We start from the raw sequence: 19,288 nt of genomic DNA on the forward strand, positions 1-19,288 counted from the left end.
CCACGGCGGGCAAGACGGCGGACCCCGCAACACCACATGGCGGCGACGGACCCCCAGCTGCTGGCCATCCATCGTCGGCAGCTGGAGGTCGCGGAGCAGCGCCTGCGGGTGGAGCAACGCCGCCTCCACCTGCAGGAGCAGGCACTGGCCTGGTGCCAAGAGGCATGGGGGGCCTACATGGAGACCTTCAACTGTCTCGTGGACTACCTGGCCCCCCGTGCCGCGCCAGCCGCCGCTGCGCCCGTCCTGCCTGCTCCACCCGCCGCGCCACCCGCTGCTCCGATCGTCGCCGTGCCGTCCGCCGTCGCCCCGCCACCCGCCACCGAGGGCCGGACCGCCGAGGGACACCTGGGGCCAGCTGAGACTCGCTGGACATATCTTCCGGTCCGCCCGGCCCCCAGCCAGCCCCGGACAGGGCTGCGGCGGAGGTGGGGCTCCCGGCCACCCACCCCCAGTGCCAGACTATAGGGGCGTGGGGCCCAGGACATGGCCCTCCCCCCTTGTATATAGTTGGACTTATGTTTTTGTGCCCCCCGTTTGCCCAGTCCCCCCCCCATGTAAATAGTTCTCCCCGTCCTTGCAATCCTGGGTTTTCTGTTTTTTGTTACATGTAAATATATGGAAACTTTTTTATTATTCACTTATGTTATGCTTTAGTAGGTCTTGTACATAGTTTTGTCATTATCAGTTCAAAAACCAGTTGAAAAAAGAACACCAGTTTCATTTTACCAATGAGTGCGTGCTTTTATTTGTCCAGGAGGAGTGGGGGGGGGGTGCTGTTGGGTGTTCCGTGGTGTGGGCGTAGGGGCAGGGAGTGTTGTGGAGGAAGTGGGGGGGCGCAGTGGGAGGGCCTGGCAGAGTTCACCCCGCAGCCTCCTCGAAGTGGGCCTGCAAGGCCTCCCAGACCCGGGTCCCTTCGGGGTCCACCTGCTGACTGGGGGCAGCGGGTGGCTGCACGTCGCCCCTGCCGGCTTCCACAGCCCAGCCCTGAAAAAAGGCCTCCCCCTTGCTCTCCAAAAAATTGTGTAGGGCGCAGCAGGCACCCACAATCTGGGGGATGTTGTTGGGGCCCGCATCCAGGCGGGTCAGGAGACATCTCCAGCACCTTTGAGGCGGCCAAATGAGCGCTCCACCACCTGGCGCGCGTGGTTCAGGAGCTGGTTGAAGCGCTCCTGGCTGGCAGAGAGATGGCCCGTGTACGGGTGCATGAGCCAGGGCCGGAGGGCGTATGCCGCATCTGCGACGACGCAGAGGGGCATGGTGGTGTCCCCCACAGGGCTCTCCCGCTGGGGGATGTAGGTCCCTGCCTCCAGCCGGCGGCACAGGCCCGAGTTCCGGAAAACCCAGGTGTCGTGGGTGCTGCCAGGCCAGCCCACATAAACGTCCTGGAAATGGCCCCGGCTGTCCACCAAGGCCTGGAGGACCACTGAGTGGTAGCCCTTGCGGTTGATGTAGCGTCTTCCACTGTGTTGCGGGGCGCGGATGGGGATGTGAGTCCCATCCAGAGCCCCGAAGCAATTGGGGAAGCCCAGCGTGGCAAAGCCCGCAATGGTGGCATCTGGGTCGCCCAGCCTCACGAGTCTGTGGAGGAGCATGGCGTTGATGGCACGCACGACCTGCAGGGAAAGCACATGGAAGAGCACCAATGAGGGGTGAGCAGGGTGTGCGTGGCCCTGCCCTGCCCTCCCCTGCCCTGCGCTGCCCTCCTCTGCCCTGCCAGGGCCCCCCTGCCCTGCCCTCCCCTCCCCTGCCCTGCAAGGGCCCCCCTGCCCTCCCCCCCGTGGGTCCTCTTACCTCCATAAGGACAGCCCCGACGGTGACCTTGCTGATGCCAAACTGCTGTCCCACGGATCGGTAGCTGTCTGGAGTGGCCAGCTCCCAGAGAGCGATGCCGATCCGTTTCTCTACTGGGAGGGCACGCCGCATGGCAGTGTTCTGGTGCCTGAGTGCGGGGATGAGCCACTGGCACAACTCCATAAATGTCTGCCGGCTCATCCTGAAGTTCCTGAGCCAGCGGTCGTCGTACCACTCCTCAAGCACCAGCTGCTCCCACCAGTCGGTGCTGGTGGGGTAGCTCCACAGGCGGCGGCGTGTGAGGCGGGGGGGTGGGGGTCGGGGTGCTGCTGGGTTGGGGGTTGAGCCCTGCTCCCCTGCAAGCCGTTCATCCTCCGGTGTGGCAAGGAGGTGCTCAGCTGCCTCCCGCATGGCATGGATCAGGGCGAGCCCTGCTCCTGCAGGGAGGGCTGGGTGGACCTCTGGCTGCTGCTGCTGCTGCTGCTGCTGCTGGGGGTCCATGACTGCGTCGCTCAAGGTGTGCGTGCCTATGGCTCCTCAGACCACATGCTGTGCAGGCTGAGTGTGTCTGGGAGGGGCCCTTTAAGGGAGCGGCTAGCTGTTGCCCCGGAAGTGCTAGTCCACCCTGTGACCCTGTCTGGAGCTGTGCCTGGCATCCCTATTTCGATGTGCGCTACTTTGGCGTGTAGACGTTCCCTCGCTGCGCCTATTTCGATGTGGTGCTGCGCAACGTCAATGTTGAACATCGACGTTGCCAGCCCTGGAGGACGTGTAGACGTTATTCATCGAAATAGCCTATTTCAATGTCGCCACATCGAAATAGGCTACTTCAAAGTAGGCTTCACATGTAGACGTAGCTTAAGAGGCCATCTTGTCCTGTGCCTTGTGCTGAGACAGGACCAAGTAACCTAAACCTTCCCTTCCAGGTGTTTGTCCAATCTGTTCTTAAAAACTTAAGAAGATGGGGATTCCACAACCTGCCTTGGAAACTCTGGAGAGCTTAACTACTCTTATAATTAGAAAGTTTTCCCTGATATCTAACCTAAATATCCTTTGCTGCAGATTAAGCAGATTAGTTTGTTATACCTTCTGTGAATATGGAGGTCAGTTGCTTATTATCCGCTTTGTATGAGCTGCCTCAGATTCTTTTCTCAAGATGAGTATCAGAGGGGTAGCTGTGTTAGTCCGTGTTATGGCTCCTTCCCCACTCTAGCAAGATAAATGCAAAAATGCCAGCAAAAGTACCTCCAAAACCTTATCTACCAGGTTTTGGTATAAACTTCTCCCCAAAAATTCTAAAAACCTTAGATTTTGGGGATAAAATTTGCTGCCATCACCCAAGTAATAATAAAGAAACCAGGGAGAGACTACTTGGGAAATCTTAGCCCCAAAAGTAAAAACCAGGACACAAATATTAACCAATACCAGGTTAATAAAAAGAAAAAGAAAGAACTTTTATGATTACAACAATATTTGTGTTGCAAGTCTCATGACTAGATGGAAGAGTCACAAAGTAAAACGCATGGGGAGTTTCCACCATGGGCCTAGAACTTATCGAGGATGCGAGTGACGTATGAATAAATTTGAATATTTGATTAGGTCAAGTCAATCACACCAGAGCAATGGACTGGACTAAAACTGAGTCCATACCAATGCTCCCAGGATTTTACCCCGCGACCCTGCTCGCCGTCTACGGTGGGTCTAATCACAACGGGGTTTCAGGGTGTGTGAACTGCGCTGCTGCGGTGTGTTTACCCAAGGAAGAAAATACAAACAAGATGTCAGGTTCAAACAGGGAGACAGGGTTTATTTTATAACTCAAAAGTATGAATTTTGGTAAGCTAAGTTGCACAAAATATGTAAGCCCTTGTTTTTGTGGAATAGGCACAGGATTTGAATACTATGGCTTGTAGCCTTAAACAATAGGTAACTGCTGTAACAGCACTACTATCTAATCCCTCAGCTACTTACTGTGCTTCCGGGACGGACCGTGCAGCCTTCGATGCGTGCTGTAAAATGGAAAGATTAACTTCAGAGCTGAGTTATATTTATTTATTTATTCCTGGATCTTCCTGAGGTTCACCAGGTCGCTCAACCCTTGGCCGACTACCGCGGGGAGCAGATCTTATAAGAATTTGCCTGCACTAAGCTAGGTCAATTCTCTAGTTAAATGGGTTGCCCTGCTGGCCAAGCAGGGGAGAGCCCAGTATATGCGGGGTTTCCTACTGAGAGGTTTTCCCCTTAGTTAAGTGGAGGGGTTTTCCTAGTTAAAGGTTATCCCCTCAAAAAATGGTACTGCCTATTTCGACCACCTTGTTATGGTAGCCCTTTATTGCAGACCTTCATTACCCTTAAAGGGTTACTAAGAATACCAGGGTTTTCCCTTTATTGGGTTATCCCTGACCGCTCTACCCTCCTAAATAGGGGGGGAGCTTATAGCTCTGGATTATAGTAACAACGCAGTTTACCTAACTACCCTCCTGTGTGCATGCAATAGTTTTAAGCTAAACCAATAGCATTGGCCTCCTGTGCCTTTACAGAAGGACAAGGAATACAAAATATAAGGCGCTGATCATGGACTTGGGGAAGTCCTAATCCACCCTCTATTACAAAGCTATATGAAAACATTAACTGCTTACCCAATTATTTAACCCTAAACCCAGACCATGAATACCTCCTTATTCCTGCTCTGTGATCCAGGCGCTGGGCCTGTAGTTCTCTTCGAGCTAGGAAGTTATGACCCTCACGGCGCGCTTGTACGGCAGCCGCGTCAGGTCAGATAGTAAAGGAGGGAGAAAAAGAGAGCCAGGAGGAAAAACCAGCTTGGTTAACAAAAACCTCCTGTGTTTTTAGGAACGACCGTGATATTTCAGACACCGGCCCGAGCTAGGGTCGGTGAGTGGAAGGGCAGGGTCGCTGCTGCGGTTTCCCCATGCAGGGCACCGTTGTTTGGGCGGTGCGGTCTGCCGGGCAAACCCTCCGGATAAAAGAACCGGAGCCTTACTAGTGATTTAGCTCTATGGAGACTGGAGCTCTTCTGGTCTTCAGGCTGGAGCTCTTCTGTTCTTCGACGGCCCACAGCGGCTAGAGAGCAATGACTGACACGCAGGTCAGCTTCGGCTCTTCTGCCAGCGATGTTCAGCTACAGGCTCAGTCCAGCTCTTAGCTCAGTCCTTCTCCGTAGTCTTCTTTCTTCTTCTGCTCCCCTCCAAGGTCTGGTCCGGAATACCCCAAGCAGGGCTGCTCTCCTGAATATATGCAGCCTGGGTGGACCTGTTTGACAACCTCTGCCTGCTAGGTCCTCCTCAGTGCCACAATGTATCAAAGGGGCATTTGACTATTACATATGTATGAGGATCCTAAAGTAACCAATCAGTTTGAAACTTTTCAAACCATAACTTCATACATATTCATAGCTCGCCGAATATTAATTACAACTGTCATTTTCTAACTGTCATTCTCTGGCGGCCATTTTGGATTTCTAAAACTCCATTTTAACAGTGAATATGGTTTTTTAATTTATCTAATTTTGATGTGGTTTGTGAGGGAAATATGTCACCACTGCTGGTAAAGCAGGTTATAAGTTTAAAATGCTTAGCTTAAGAGCTGTTTGGTCAGGATGCAGGGCAACCATACAGACACCACAGCTCATGGACAGGGACATATAAATCACCTCAGAAGAGGATATTTCTACATGCCCCCGTGGCCATGGCCAGGAGCTGCATGATGACTGCATCCACTTAGGTACGACCCATGGTGCCCCAGGTACGATCACACTGACCAGTGGACCCACTCATCCTGTACTTCCCTTACAAGAACTCAGGAACGGCCGCCAACAGCAGATGGCGCCACCCGTCCTGGAACCCGTAGTGGGAGACAGGTACAGTGACCCCAGCAAGCCAGTGCCACCCATCCTGGGCCACCTACGGTCCATCCTAAGCCCAAACGATGGTTTGATGTTAGAGGATATGGACACAACCGGGACCACATAACAGGACATGCGGACACAACACTCACCCCACGTTAGGGATATTGCGCCATGCCCCCGTGACCCTGACAGAGGCGGAGCGGTTCACTCCTTACCCAATCATCCAGCCTATAAGCTAAGACTTAATAGTTAAACAACTATGCGCCAAATTAGACAACTATAGTTCCCGCACAAAGCACATTTACATTTATTTTTTAGGCTTATTTTATTACCCTGATTTGATATAGGCTACACATGCTAACACAAGTCTTACTACAAGGTATATGATCAAGACTGCTATTATAATTATAAAAAATAAAGCAATTCCCTTAAATATTTGGGTACCCACATATCCCAGTTTGTCGGTGACCCATGACCACAGATCCCACACAGGTGGTGCCGGCGGAACATAGGCCACACGCATTATATGGTCTGCTCTGTTAAAAACCTTATTTGCATTATCTGGAATATATACACAGCACTGTTTTCCAAAAATCGCACAGACACCTCCCTTGTCCGCGAGGATCATATCTAATGCTATTCGATTTTGGATCACAGCCTGGCGGATCTGATGTTGTTCATCAGCTAACTCCTTGAGGGATGGCCCTGTTTCATTGGCCACAACCTCTAAGACTGACTGTAGTCTGAGGACTGCTCCACCAACTCTTGCAATGCCAACTGGTGGTAATAGGGCCCAGCCTATCGTTTCCTGCATAGTTAGAGGCTTTCTGTTTTTTATATCTTGTTGTGCTTGCTCCAAATCTCTCTTTCGCCTAGCCAAGGGGCCCCGACCCCAAAATGTCTTTTGGTTAGGTTTAGGCTTGGGGATGATATCCTGAGAAAAGGATTCGTCAGGCACTACTTCGTCGTCCTCCTGGTCACTTGTACCAGGGACTCCATTGGTTTCAACCTCAAAATCAAAATTTATCCCTAAAGCGTAGGGAAAAGCGTTACCTATACCCCCCTGCGGTAAGGTTTTACGGATGTGCAGGGAAGGCAACAGGTAGGCTAAATAGCAGGAGCCATGCCAATATGCTGGGAGTACCTTATATGCTTTGTCACCGCACACCCAGTAATGGCCGGTAATAGCATAGAGCGGCTGGTTGCAGCTTCCCTTACCCTGTCGAAGGTTGGATTGTAATGAAGCCGCAGCTCCTTGATAGTAGCCAGAGAAAGGCCATAGGGCTCCCCCTGAAGGTGTACACTTCCAGAGCATAGAAGCATTTGTTTGTGCACAATTTTCTCCCTGGTCGTTGTTCTTAGACCAGTATGACTTAACATGTGGGAAATACATGGTTCCTCAAGATTGTGGGAGTGCCATACCCTTACTTAAAATATAGGTTCCGCATTTGCTTTTGCCAACAAAAACATTTTTGTGTTCTTTAAACCGCCATTCTGCACGTGATTTAGATGTGCCGGGTACCTTAACTACCTTTTGCTCATACAAATTAGAACCATTACATACAAAACACCAAAGTCCCTGTTTTCTTTCCACTATCAAATAGTTAGGACGTTTGGCTTGTGCTCCTTCCCAAGTGTTTTTCCTCTGACCAATACATTTTGTCATGTTTTGAGTGGTCAGAGGAATAGGAATCATGGGAATTCCAACTCTGCTGGTGGCAGGGAAGACACTGCATATCCAGCAGTCGGTTTTGTTTAGAGCCTTTGCCACCAAGGTTGAGGTTCTAATAAATGCATTGCTTTCCCAGTTTTGTAGTTTACCATTTACTACACAGGTCATGGCCAGTAGTAACAACAGCATAATGCAAACCTAAAACGAGAAAAATTAACATTATTATCTTATAAAATTATGCAACTGAATTGTAGCCTATTCCCTCTTATTTAACCAGTTGTGGTGTACCAGCATATTTTTCGGTGGACCCAAATAATAGGTATTAGGGTGTTCACCGACCCTTTGAATAGTGTCAGCGAAAGGTTTTTTCGCTCCTTCGCCGGGAAGCGTTACCCATACTTTTTGGCCTTTGGCATAGACCGGCCGCCAAGGTTCTTTTTGTTTGGGCTGTATGTCCGGCCATCTAGACACCGCCCGATTTATGTTTAACAAGGCTGTGTCTAAATATGCATGCCAGCCCTTATAGTCTGCATTGGGGTTTAAAATTTTTAGTTGAGTTTTTAATACCCCAATTTTTCTTTCCACTACCCCATTACTTTGTGGATGGTAAGGAGTGTGGAAATGCCACCGAGTATTCCATGCCTTCATTTGCTGTTCAACTTCTTTTGAATTGAAGGGAGGTCCATTGTCAGACTGGATCTCGGTAGGTAGAGACCAGCTGGCTGCACACTTAGACAAAAGCCGAATTACATCTTTGGCTGTAGACTTTTTTGTGGGAACCGCCCAGACTTGACGAGATCCCAAATCAACAACCACTAAAGCTTTTGGGAATAGCTTTGCCCCCGGCAGCGGGCCCATTAGGTCCACCTGCCAGGTAGAACCTGGTTTGAAATAAGCCGGATCTAACGCGCTAACCTGTGACCTTGGTCGATTCATTCTTTTGTTAACATTACAGGTTAAGCAGCCTCTGGCAATCTGTTGCCAAGTTTTATGAGACACATATGGGCTTCCCATCTCTTTTTTCCAGATTTCCTTGCATGTTTTTGGGCCCCAGTGACCCCATTCTTGGTGGAACCACTGCGCCACATTTAGGGAATTACCAGAGTTGTCTGCTAGACCAACTTCTGGAGTCAAACCATTCTCTTTTTGAAGATGGTGATCTAAGAATTCATGCAAAGGATTGGAGTCTGGTTTATGGGAAGGACAATGGACCAAATACCAGGGTCTTGGCTTTTGTTCGATTCTTTGAAAGATTTGGTCCCAGTGGTGAGAATAAGCAGTGGGTTTTGCCTCTTTGGACAAGACTTTAATCACATACTCCGAGTCTATTCCTAAGACTGGAGCTTCCAGCTTATGCTTGTCGTTAGTATGCTGGATTGCATAGAGCACTCCCTTTACTTCTGCCTCTTGAGCAGATATTTTTGATGGCTCCGTCACAATCTTCAAATAGTGACACTTAGAGCAATAAATTCCTGCTTTAGGGTAATGCTTGGTAGACCCATCGCAGAACAACCAAGGCTCTTGGCTATCTGTTTTTATAACCAATGATTTTGGCTTGTTCTCAGCAGGTATAGGAGTGTTAACCAGGGTCCAAGACATCCACGAGGAATGTGCCTCATAAAGCAACTGTGCCCAAGTGGTGCTTTCTCCCCCAAACTCCAAGGGATACTCTGATTTTAACCACTGCAATGACTTAACTGCTTGTCCCTTTACCGTCCCATGGTAATGGTTCCAAATCCTGTCTTCTTTTAGTGCGAGAAGTACCTTCCCATATGGCCCATAGTTTAGCTGACTAGGCTGCAGTTTCTTAACTACACGGCCAACAGGCTGATTTTGTTGGGCAGCTTCTATTGTTATCTGGTCAGGTGTATAATTTATGGTAATAGTCATAGATTTTTGCGGATCTATCCGCGCCAAAGGCTGGGGATTTTTTAGAGCCTCCAGGAGCATTTCATATGCTATTTTTTGACCTGGAGTCCATTTTATTTTGTCCCCTTTCTTTAATTTTCTTTGTAGAACGGCTAGGTTTGGAGCCATTTTTATGGGTATTAAAAACCGGTGGTAATTTAAATACCCTAGCACCTCCTGTAGCTGTTTTTTGGTTTCTGGAGGACGTGCAATCCATTTATTTAATTTTTCTTTCTCAATTTCTGTACACCAGTTAGTAGGGTTTGTTTTAATCCCTAGGAAACTAAACTCAGTTTTGGGGGCTAACTGAGACTTTTCCTCATTTATTCTCCAGCCATCTGCTTTTAGCTGGGTAATTACCTCTTGGGTAAGCTGTTTTACAGCGTGTTCCTCTTTCCCCACTATGGCAACATCATCCACATAATACATCACCTCACAATTTTGAGGGACAACCACCTTTTCTAGCATTTTAGCTAGGTGTTGTGTAGCGACTGCTGGTGAGTTTTTATATCCCTGGGGAAGAACCTTCCACCGGAACATTTGCCCATTGAATTGAAAATTTAGGACACCCTGCGGGTCATGCATGGGTACCTGATAAAACATATCTTTGAGGTCCAATGTGCACCCCCAAAGATAGTTTTTGTTGCTGATAACCTCCTCTATGTGTGGTCTGTCCCACTTTACAACGTAGGGTGTTTCAGCAATATGGTCATTGGCCTTACGGTAATCTATGACCATTCTATATTTCTTGTTATTAGGGTCTGAACCGGGTTTTAGAATCCCCCAGGCGCTACTGATGTATTTGGTTTCATAAATTCTAGCTATTTTATCCTCCTTTGTTAGGTCTTTTAGGAGGGTATTTATAGCTTCTATGCCATCTTTCCCTTTGGTTGGGATTACATTAGATTTCCAATTTTGGGGATTTGTTAATTGAGGTGTGTGTACATTTAATATTTTTGGAGTGGTAATCTCCACCGGGAGTGCTGACAAGACGTGCTGCAACTGGAACTCCCGGATGGAGTCCACTCCAATCAAGTTCTGGGCACCCAATATAGCCCTTGTTCTTTTCCTCTCCCCATCTGGTAGCTTTAAAGTGACTTTTACTACCGGGGCTTCTTTCAATTCATTTACCCCTTGCACCCACAACTTTGTGTTTGTTGTTTTATGGGCGACATCAGGGGAGATAACATTTATTTGGGCTCCCGTGTCTATTAGGAATTGGTGGGACTGATTTGTCTCATCTAACAAAGTAATATAAGGTCTGGTATCTGTCTCTTGAATATTGTTTTGCTCGACCAGGGCGTTGGTTGCGTCTTGCCGCTTTTTCTTACGCCCCCGGGAGCGGCACCACCCGGGGACAGTTAGGCGTTTTTTGGTGAGGAGGGGGCTGGTCGCCTAGGTCCATTGGAGCTATACGACCACCATTCCGGACGCCACCCTAACTCTATTGCCTGTTTTTCAAGTTGGGCATCAGATTTGCCCTGCATGTCGGTAAGATCCGTCCCCTTATTAAACAGATATCTAGTAATAGCCTGCCTGTATTTTGTTACAACTGATGCCTCTTCATCATCCCCAGACCTTTTCTCCTTCTCCCTTTCCTGTTGGGGAAATTTGGGCTTAAACCTAAACCAAGGCTTTTGTTGTCTATTTTTCTCTTGTTTTTGGTACCTGGGCTTAGTGTCCACTGGGTATGCCTGTTTTTTGGCATTTTTATGGTTGGGGTTCTTACTGGGTTTGTCGTGGTTAAACCCGTCATATTGGTCCCCTTGCTGGAAGGTCGCTGGCAGTTCTCCCTCTACATCGTAGAGGGCTCCTACTGGCCTCCCTTCTACTGACCGTAGCCAGATTTTTATGGTTGGGGATTTATAAGGAAGCCCCGACGCTCCTGCCTCTATGGCTAGGTTGGAAACTGGGATGGCAGAGTAATCATATATATAACAGAAAAAGTTAGGTCTCCTTGCCTGGTCTGTAGTGAGCCCTACCAGTCCTCCCTGCTCTGCCCTCCAGCTGGCCACTGCTACACCAGCTATGGCTCTAATTAGATCCTTGGTAGTAGTAATCGCTCCCTGAGGGAGCGAATATGCCTGCCAAGTGGATCTAACTATCAATAAGGCAAGGCTTGGAACCAGGATGGGCCAATGCGTGTTGCGATCCAACTCCGTGGTGGATCCCGCGCCACCACGCCAGCTAGCGTTTCTGGCCAGATAATAGGCTTCTCTCTGATCCACCCATTCCTGACCATATTCTAGGATTAGCCTCCCTAACCATACCATAATTGGCTCTTTGTCTTTTTTGCGGGTGTCGTCCATTAAGGACTTCATCTCCGCTTGTGTTCTACTCCTGTCTGTTACAGTGCTGTGAACATTGCCTGCCACGTCTGTGACACATTTTGTCACAGTGACAGGGCAAGCTTCAGCAGGGCAAGCTTCAGCTTGTTCACTAACATCCTGGATATCTTGGGCTGGTTTCACTGTGCTGAGGGAGGATGTTTCACTCCCAGCCATACACAGAGTCTTGTCTAGTGTGGACTCCAACCTGGTGAACTTGTTGAGAGTCTCCACTAGACAATTAAGGAGGGTCCCGGCCATGACTTTTGTGTCATAATTAATCCGGCCAAACAGACCCCTTGTTCCTGCACCTGCTAAGGTCCCCTTCCATTCATTTAAAATGGTGGTCCCCCTAGCTCCAGGCCTAAGTAAAGTTGGAGTTTTTAGGATAGAATAATCTATCCCACTTTTCTTTATCATTTCCTTGATTTGTTGCAGGGTCTCTTCAGGAGTCCCTGCTTGGGGCTTTTTATCATATTCCACTTTTTGTGGGTCTTTATCTACTGGGTAGAACGTTAGGTTCTGGTGGCAGCTAATCAAGCAAGCCAACCCAGACCACATGACCTTCTCTATGGTGTTCCTTATGGTCTCACTACCCTCGAAAGCAAAAGTATATTCATTTTTTTCTCCCTTTTCTTGGGCATGAAATACTAAGTGGCTCAGTTCTCTGCCCTGAACCTGACCGTTCTTCCAGGGGCAACACGCAGCGTCTAACGCCACACATCCTGTCCGTGACGCCATATCGAGGATGCGAGTGACGTATGAATAAATTTGAATATTTGATTAGGTCAAGTCAATCACACCAGAGCAATGGACTGGACTAAAACTGAGTCCATACCAATGCTCCCAGGATTTTACCCCGCAACCCTGCTCGCCGTCTACGGTGGGTCTAATCACAACGGGGTTTCAGGGTGTGTGAACTGCGCTGCTGCGGTGTGTTTACCCAAGGAAGAAAATACAAACAAGATGTCAGGTTCAAACAGGGAGACAGGGTTTATTTTATAACTCAAAAGTATGAATTTTGGTAAGCTAAGTTGCACAAAATATGTAAGCCCTTGTTTTTGTGGAATAGGCACAGGATTTGAATACTATGGCTTGTAGCCTTAAACAATAGGTAACTGCTGTAACAGCACTACTATCTAATCCCTCAGCTACTTACTGTGCTTCCGGGACGGACCGTGCAGCCTTCGATGCGTGCTGTAAAATGGAAAGATTAACTTCAGAGCTGAGTTATATTTATTTATTCCTGGATCTTCCTGAGGTTCACCAGGTCGCTCAACCCTTGGCCGACTACCGCGGGGAGCAGATCTTATAAGAATTTGCCTGCACTAAGCTAGGTCAATTCTCTAGTTAAATGGGTTGCCCTGCTGGCCAAGCAGGGGAGAGCCCAGTATATGCGGGGTTTCCTACTGAGAGGTTTTCCCCTTAGTTAAGTGGAGGGGTTTTCCTAGTTAAAGGTTATCCCCTCAAAAAATGGTACTGCCTATTTCGACCACCTTGTTATGGTAGCCCTTTATTGCAGACCTTCATTACCCTTAAAGGGTTACTAAGAATACCAGGGTTTTCCCTTTATTGGGTTATCCCTGACTGCTCTACCCTCCTAAATAGGGGGGGAGCTTATAGCTCTGGATTATAGTAACAACGCAGTTTACCTAACTACCCTCCTGTGTGCATGCAATAGTTTTAAGCTAAACCAATAGCATTGGCCTCCTGTGCCTTTACAGAAGGACAAGGAATACAAAATATAAGGCGCTGATCATGGACTTGGGGAAGTCCTAATCCACCCTCTATTACAAAGCTATATGAAAACATTAACTGCTTACCCAATTATTTAACCCTAAACCCAGACCATGAATACCTCCTTATTCCTGCTCTGTGATCCAGGCGCTGGGCCTGTAGTTCTCTTCGAGCTAGGAAGTTATGACCCTCACGGCGCGCTTGTACGGCAGCCGCGTCAGGTCAGATAGTAAAGGAGGGAGAAAAAGAGAGCCAGGAGGAAAAACCAGCTTGGTTAACAAAAACCTCCTGTGTTTTTAGGAACGACCGTGATATTTCAGACACCGGCCCGAGCTAAGGTCGGTGACTGGAAGGGCAGGGTCGCTGCTGCGGTTTCCCCATGCAGGGCACCGTTGTTTGGGCGGTGCGGTCTGCCGGGCAAACCCTCCGGATAAAAGAACCGGAGCCTTACTAGTGATTTAGCTCTATGGAGACTGGAGCTCTTCTGGTCTTCAGGCTGGAGCTCTTCTGTTCTTCGACAGCCCACGGCGGCTAGAGAGCGATGACTGACACGCAGGTCAGCTTCGGCTCTTCTGCCAGCGATGTTCAGCTACAGGCTCAGTCCAGCTCTTAGCTCAGTCCTTCTGTAGTCTTCTTTCTTCTTCTGCTCTCCTCCGAGGTCTGGTCCGGAATGCCCCAAGCAGGGCTGCTCTCCTCCATATATGCAGCCTGGGTGGACCTGTTTGACAACCTCTGCCTGCTAGGTCCTCCTCAGTGCCACAATGTATCAAAGGGGCATTTGACTATTACATATGTATGAGGATCCTAAAGTAACCAATCAGTTTGAAACTTTTCAAACTATAACTTCATACATATTCATAGCTCACCGAATATTAATTACAACTGTCATTTTCTAACTGTCATTCTCCGGTGGCCATTTTGGATTTCTAAAACTCCATTTTAACAGTGAATATGGTTTTTTAATTTATCTAATTTTGATGTGGTTTGTGAGGGAAATATGTCACCACTGCTGGTAAAGCAGGTTATAAGTTTAAAATGCTTAGCTTAAGAGCTGTTTGGTCAGGATGCAGGGCAACCATACAGACACCACAGCTCATGGACAGGGACATATAAATCACCTCCGAAGAGGATATTTCTACAGAACTTAGTTACAAGGAGAGTAAAAGAACATTTCTAAAACGTGCACAGACATCAGATCCCACTTCCCAAACCATAAAACAGTAAAGCCTAACAGATTTATCTAAACTTTACCCTACTTACAGAAGATTGGAGGGGCTGTTCTTGGAGAGAGGTATTCTGTGTCTCTCTCCCACACGGCTGGAAAGAAGAAAAAGAATAGAGAACAGAAGAGGGAGGAGCCAAAATTTAATTCTTACCTACATTTCTATAGGCCAACCCCCGTTTACTCCCAGGCTGCTGGCTAACCCTCATGATTATAACAGTCTGCATGTGTAAAAACAATGAGAACTCATGTAGTATTTTATAGGCTAACAGATTTTTGGAGCATCAGCTTTCATGGGCAAAGACCCACTTTGTCAGATGCATATAGTGGAGATTCCAGAGGCAGGTCTAAATATACAGGCTCATGAAAAGAAGGGATTACCAATCAAGAGGAAAGCCAGAGTTGACGTGGGCCACATACTACCTGACTGAATTGACATCATCAACTCTGGCCTTCCACTTGATTGGTACTCCCTTCTTTTTGTGAGCCTTGATATTTACACCTGCCTCTGGAATCTCCACTTCATGCATCTAATGTAGTGAGTCTTTGCTCACAAAGGCTCATGCTCCAAAAAACCTTTTTATCTATAAGGTGCCACAAGGGGTATGGTGTTCCACCTGTGCCCTACAAGGCAGCACTACCAGGAAAAGGAGTCTCTGAAGAAAAGAGCCTGAAGAGCGATGGGGGAAGGTGGACCTGGGGGCACTGAGAGCAGCTGGGGGGAGAGGGACCAGTGCAGTGAGGAGGGTGGACATGGGAGCAGATGGGGGTAGTGGGTTGGGGAGGGTCCTATGGTGATGGTAGCTGTGGGGCGGGGGCGAAAGGTAGGGAGGAGGGTCCTGGGGATATGAGGTCATGGCTCCACAGGGAGCTATGGTGACTTGTGGTGACAGGGAGGTATGAAGTAGTAGGATCCTTAACCACATTCTCCACACCCCACTGCCTTGTGGGTTATCCTGGGAAGGAGAAAGGCTAAGGGAGTAAACCCTGACAGAAAATCCAGAGTGGAGTCCGAAGGTGGTTCGGTGTCAACTTCTGGCACTGTCCCGGCAACTCCTGCAGCTGAGCTGGTACCAGACGTGGGGGTTATCCTCTCCTTTGGACTATATCAGCAAAGCCAAGAGGGGGGCACTGGTGTCTGGGCAGCCCAGAGTCTCCATAACAAATGCCCAGGCTCGCGCCCGGAGAGGTACTCCGGCATCACTGAACAGCGTTGCATTAACACGGGAGGCAACAGATACTGGTTATAAGCTCTTGCGATCCATAGTCTATGCAGACTGAAGGATGCCACAAGACATACCCCAGTTGTTGTCCTTCAATCTCAGCAGATCTTCTGCACATTGTCCAAGGTCTTCCTCTTTTGTGTTTTCCTTGTGGGTTCCATTTGAGAGTCTGATGGACTAGGCTGGATGATTTTCTGAGAGTGTGGCCCAGCCATCCCCACTTTCTTCTCTTGATTTGAACATCAAGTGATGCTTGTCCTGCTCTGTTCTAAACTTCTGCATTTGTGACCAAGTCTTGACATTTGATGTGAAGGATGTACCTCAGGCATCTGTTTATGAATGTCTGTAGCTTGTAATGTGAAGACTTTTTAGCATGCCTGCTCCCATATAAATACAAGAGTACACTTTCCACATCTGTTTTGAAGAGCTACAGTTTCATCTCTGCAGATTATATTTATGAACTCCATATGGAATGGAGAGTCTTGAATGCAGCTGTTGCTTTCCCTGTCCTGGCTTTGATATCCTTATATGTTCCTCTGTATCTGCCCATAATACTCTCCAAGTAGGTGAACTGCTCCACATCTTCCAGGTCATCTCCTCCCAGTGTGATGGTGTTGTTGGCCTGGTCAATCCTCATGGTGTTGGTCTTTTCATTGTTAATGCTCAGTCCAGTCATTGAGGCAGCTTTGTCTAGTGTTGTGACCTTTTCTTCCATGCTTTCATCTCGGTATGAAAGGAGGGTGACATCGTCAGCAAAATCAATGTCCTCTAGGGTTTGAGAATAATCCACTGAATGCCTTATTGATGGCCATCTGTTGTCCTGTTTATAATTAGTCCATTGTGATCAAGAACAGGAAAAATAACAATCAGCATCCTTGTTGCACTCCTGAAGTGCTGAAGGATTCGGTCAAGACATCAATGTGAACAACTTGGCATGTTGAGGGTTTGTGCATTGAACAGATCAGGTTAATAATTTTGGATGGGATGCCATGGCATTGTAGCAGTTTCCACAGATGGTCTCTATCAACATTGTTAAAGGTTTTTTCAAGGTCTGTGAAGGTTATGTACAGTGGGGAGTTCCACTCAAGGGCCTGTTTTATGATCACTCTGAGGCTATGTCTACATGAGGAGCATCTGTCCACAGAAGTGACAAAACTTCTGTTGGCGGATGGCATCTATGCATAAAAACAGACTGAAAGACAGTAAGATGGATAGGAAGCTGGCTAGATGGTTGGGCCGAGTAGATAGTGATCAATGGCTGGTTGCTGGTTAGTTTCTAGTGTGGTGCCCCAAGGATCAGTTCTAGGGCTGGTATTGTTTAACATCTTTATTAATGACCTGGATGAGGGGACGGATTGCACCCTCAGCAAATTTGAAGATGACATTAAGTTAGGGAGTCAGGGGACGTTGGGTCCAGAGTAACCTAGATAAATTGGAGGATTGGCCCAAAAGAAATCTGATGCGGTTCAACAAGGACAAGTGCAGAGTTCTGCACTTCGGACCGAAGAATCCTAAGCATTGTTACAGTCTGGGTGCTGACTCGCTAGTTAGCAGTGCAGCAGAAAAGGATCTGGGGATTATGGTGGATGAGACAATGGATATGAGTCAACAGTGTGCCTGTGTGGCCAAGAAGGCTAATGGCATATAGGGATTCATTAGGAAAAGCATTTCCAGCAGTTCTGGAGACGTTATTATTCCCCTCTATTCGACAGTGGTAAAGCCTCATCAGGAGTATTGCATTGAGTTCTGGGTCCCAGAGTATAGAAAGGATATAGATGCATTGGAGTGGGTCCAGTGCAGGGCAATGAAAATGATTAGGGGGCTGGAGCACATGACCTGTGACGAGTGTCTGAGGGATTTCGGCTTATCTAGTTTGCAGAAGAGAAGACTGAGGGGTGATTTAATAGCGGCCTTCAACTTCCTGAAGAGGGGTTCTAAAAAGGATGGAGAGAGGCTGTTCTCAGTAGTGATGGATGGCAGAACCAGGAGCAATGGTCTGAAGTTACAGAGGGAGAGGTGTAGGTTGGATGTTAAGAAAAACTATTTCACCAGGAGAGTGGTGAGGCACTAGAATACTTTACCTAGAGATAGTAACAAAGAGGAAGTCATGCTAGTCTATACACTATCAAAACAAAAAGCAGTCAAGTAGCACTTTAAAGACTAGCAAAATGGTTTATTAGGTGAGCTTTCATGGGACAGACCCACTGTCTGTCACTGGACCTAACCAGGTTACTCACAGAATCACAGGCACTTTCTCATGCTCCTCTACTAACATCATATATGCCATCACGTGCCAACAATGCCCAGGTGCTTTGTATATTGGACAGACTTCTAACTCCCTTAGACAAAGGGTCAATGGGCACAAAACAGACATCAAAACATTCCAGATCCACAAACCAGTTAGTCAACATTTTAATGGAATGGGGTATTCTGTCAATGACCTGAAGATATGTGTGTTACAGAAAAGGAATTATCGCTCCGTTTTGGAAAGAGAAACATCTGACCTGGCTTTTGTATTCAAATTCGGCACATTAACACATGGTTTAAATCGTAACAAAAAGCAGTCAAGTAGCACTTTAAAGACTAGCAAAATAGTTTATTAGGTGAGCTTTCGTGGGACAGATCCACTTCTTCAGACCATAGCCAGACCACAACAGACTCAATATTTAAGACACAGAGAACCAAAAACAGTAAGCAAGGAGGACAAATCAGAAAAAGATAATCAAGGTGAGCAAATCAGAGAGTGGAGGGGTGGGGGGGAAGATCAAGAATTAGATTGAGTCAAGTATGCAGACAAGCCCCTATAGTGACTCAGAAAGTTCCCATCACGATTTAAACCATGTGTTAATGTTCCGAATTTGAATATAAATGTCAGTTCGTCCACTTCTGTTTCTAAAACGGAGTGATAATGTCTCTTCAGTAACACACATACCTTGAGGGAGCAAACTTGCTGAGGGAGCAATCCAGTCCCTCATCCAGGTCATTAATAAAGATGTTGTATAACACCGGTCCCAGAACCGAGCCTTGCAGCACTCTGCCCGAAACAGACCACCCTCCAGTTCTCGCATTCCTTCAGGTTGCCTTTCTGTGGAAGCGTGATAAGGTAGCCATGGTTCCAGTCTTGTGGCATCCTTCAGTATCTCAAATTATCCCAGATAGATTATACATCATGTTGACAGATGTCTCACTCCCTGCCTTGATTGCTTCTGCAGGGATGTTGTCTGGACCAGGTGCTTTTCTGCTTTTCCTCTTTTCAGATGGGCAACAGTGTTTCTGATTTCTTCTTTTGTAGGTCTGCCGCTGTTAATTTGCAGAGGTATATTTGAGGGTGGTAACTTGGGAGGTTCCATGTGGGCAGGGCAGTTCAGTAGCTCTTCAAAATGTTAATTCCCATCTACTGAGCTGCTCACTTGGGTTTGTTAGCACATGCCCCTCCTTACCCTGTACTGGCTGGTCACTATACACTGTGACCCAGCCAGCTTCACTGTGATGTTATACAGCTCTGTCATGTTTCTCTGAGCCGCAGCTTGTTTGACT

This window comes from Carettochelys insculpta, chromosome 15 (assembly GCF_033958435.1).
Source record: "Carettochelys insculpta isolate YL-2023 chromosome 15, ASM3395843v1, whole genome shotgun sequence".
Taxonomy (NCBI): domain Eukaryota; kingdom Metazoa; phylum Chordata; order Testudines; family Carettochelyidae; genus Carettochelys; species Carettochelys insculpta.